This window comes from Callorhinus ursinus, unplaced genomic scaffold (assembly GCF_003265705.2).
Source record: "Callorhinus ursinus isolate GAN/ISIS: 27379988/994484 unplaced genomic scaffold, GSC_fseal_2.0 scaffold63, whole genome shotgun sequence".
NCBI lineage: Eukaryota > Metazoa > Chordata > Mammalia > Carnivora > Otariidae > Callorhinus > Callorhinus ursinus.
The window spans coordinates 334,775-338,307 of NW_027397125.1; positions in this window are offsets into that span (position 1 = coordinate 334,775).

Here is a 3,533-nt window from a genome sequence, read left to right on the forward strand (position 1 = left end):
TTTCTTCTTTCACTTTGTTGTGTTATTGTTGGGTTGTAAGAGTTCTTTATTTTGAGAATGCTAAATTTTTTTAAAAGGTTTTATTCATTTAGGGGCGCCTGGGTGGCTCAGTCGTTAAGCATCTGTCTTCGGCTCAGGTCCTGATCCCGGGGTCCTGGGATCAAGCCCCGCATCAGGCTCCCTGCTCTGTGGGAAGCCTGCTTTTCCCTCTCCCACTCCCCCTGCTTGTGTTCCTGCTCTCGTTGTTTCTCTCTCTCTCAAATAAATAAATAAAATCTTAAAAAAAAAGGTTTTATTCATTTAAGAGAGAGAGAGTGAGCAATAGCACAAGCAGGGGGGACGGTCAGAGGGAGAGGGAGAAGCAGACTCTCCACTGAGAATGGCTGGAATTAAAAAGATTGATCATACCAAATGTTGGCAAGTGTGTGGAAGAATTGGAACTCTCATACGTTTCTGGTGGGAGTGCAAAGGGCACAACCACTTAGAAATTGGAGTTTATTAAAAGATTAGACATACACTCACCATATGACTTGGCCATTCCATTCCTAGGTATCTATCCAAGAGAAATAAAAGGCTATGTTCACCCAAAGACCTGTTGTATGAATATTCATAGCAGCTTTATTTGTAATAGCCCCAAGTTGGAAATAACTCAAATGGCCATCGTAAGTGAATGGATAAAACATATTGTGTAAGAATTATTGCATGGAATACTACTCGGCAACAAAAAGGAATAAACTGTTGATACACCTGATAATGTGGATGAATCTCAACATAATTATGCTAAGTGACAAAAGCCAGATTAAAAAAGGAATGTATGTTGTTTGATCTCATCTTTTACATAAATTCTTGAAAATACACACTCATCTGTAGTGCATAAAAGCACTGAGAAAGGGAGGGAGGAGTGAGAAGGGGAGGATTATAGAGGGGCACAAGGAAACCTTTAGGAGCGATGAACATGTTCATAATGTTGATTTTAGTGATGGTTTCCATTGTTGTGTACATAGGTCAAAACTGGTCAAAAAGTGTGCTTTATATGTGTGTAGTTTACTCTATGTCAATTGTACCTCAGTAGAGTTATAAAAAAAATCTTTTGCACCTTGGACTGTTACTTAATTCATGATTTCAAAAATGTAATTAAATTAAAATCTTATTCATCAAAAATAAGGGGAAATCTAAATTGTCTGTAATATTAATGTTTACAACAAATATTGATAAATAAGGAAGGATCACTGCTTTAGATTTTTCAAAACTGAACATTTTATTGTTGGAAGCATTGATCTAGAATATGAATACGAAAGAGAGAGAGGGAACATAAAATTGTGTGGGAAGAAATAGGAAATCAAATAGCACAAACTTTTTGGAAGCTCTGTCTAATCCCAGAGGCGACAACAAGCTATTGGATATTGCAGAGCCTTACATGTACTTTAGGAAAGTGTTGAAATAATAGTAGGTGTATTTCCATAGCAAAGAGGATTTTGTACCAGTACCGAACACTGAAAAAAAAGCATATGGTTTAAGAAACACTAGCGTTACATATTTTAAAAGTTTAGAACACAAAATTTGCCACAGGTCTTTTTCATACAAGTTAAGTTATTTTATCCTGCTTTTTGCTAGATCCATATGGCTCCTCGTAGTAGAAACCAAAACACATGAACTTCTCAGACTATCTAACAAAACTCCATTTCAGGTTAATTTTTGGGAACAGTGTGGTATAGAACCACTATATGTCTTGCCTCCCTAAACTGTCATTCCTTGTTTACATAAAGTTTAAAATTGCCTTTGTTCTTAGGATAAAGTTTGAACTCCTTGACGTGATCATTAAGACTTTATAAAGGGGGGGGATTTGGAGGGGGAGATGAACCATGAGAGATGATGGACTCTGAAAAACAAACTGAGGGTTCTAGAGGGGAGGGGGGTGGGAGGATGGGTTGGCCTGGTGATGGGTATTAAGGAGGGAACGTTCTGCGTGGAGCACTGGGTGTTATACACCAATAATGAATCATGGAACACTACATCAAAAACTAATGATGTAATGTATGGTGATTAACATAACATAAAAAAAAGACTTTATCAGATCTGGTGCCAACCCCACTTCTCCAACTTCTAAGTTTAAGCCATATTGTCTTCCTCTCTGTTCTTGAAAATTGAGAAGTTCTTTGTTGCCTGGAATGCAAGTCTCTGGTTCTCTGCTTGAATGACATCTTTTCATCCTTTTGATCTCAGCTTTATGATGACCTCTTGCCTGTGTTAAGTAAGCTCCATGAAGACATGGAGTAGTAGCTGAAGTAGGTGGTAAGGGGCAGGTAGGAGGTAGGGGACTGAGGGAACTCAGGGAGGCTCCATTTCTCCCAGCACATTTTCCTAAACTAGTGCCTTTTCTATGAACAGTGTGAAATATTCAAACACCATGAACAGACTCTACCTGTGATCAGACGATGAAACATAAGGAGGTGAGAAGATGGTGTTTTTTTATATTCTCACCCTACCCTCAATTGTAAAATGAGACCAATAATAATGTTTTTCTTCCTGAATCACAGGGTTGGTGTTTACATAACACATGCAAGATTGCTTTGGAAACTATAAACAGGAACAGATGTTAATAATTTCAGGCTAATGCGGTCTTCACACTACAGTAGTGCCTTCCCTTGTGAATGCTGCCAAGGACAAAGCAGTCAGCTCCGTGTGCTTAGAGGAGAAGTTGTTGGTAGGCATTTCATTGCCTGCTCTGGGACCTCAAGAAACTCTGCACTCCATTGCTGCTCCTGCAGCAAGATTCAGACCCCAAGTTAGTAATAACATGTTTATTTTATTCTTTCAATGAACATAGCAAAGAGATACGTTTTAAATGGGAAGCTTTTCTCTGGTTCACTTTAGTTCAGACTTTTCTCCTTCCCTCCTCCACTCTCTTTCTCCCTTACCTTTCCTCCCTCCCATCTTCCCTTCCTTCTCATCTTCATCCATTGAAAAAGGAATCTGGTCAAAGTGAAAAACTCTGTGTGAACAAATGGAAGTCAAGCTCAGTAAAATAAATGGCAGAGGGTGCTGGTGTAATCAAATGACTGAGCAGAGATGCTAAGACCCCACAAAATCTATCTCAACTCTATTCTGCATCCACTTTCAACGTGTGTGGGGATGTTCCCCACACCACCATGCAATTCTAGGACACTCGCTGGACATCCAGTACTTCAACTCAATTCTGATACCACAGGTAAAGGATTAGTCCTACAAGGCTGCCCCTCCCCCACAACTTCAGATGCCAGTCTTACCTGGAATTCTGACTCACCAGCTACAGGTGGGAAGTTGCCATAGCTCCCTCCTTGGGTTTGATTACTTTGTGAGCATGGCTCACAGAACTCAGGAAACCAGTTTACTCCCAGATTACTGGTTTATTATGGAAGGATGTAACTTGGGAACAGCCAGATAGAAGAGATGTATATGGCAAGTTATGGGGAGGGACTCTAACACAAAATATAAGAAAAAAAAAGATTTGAAATCATATGTAATTGAGCAGAATTCATTTTTCCACTTACATT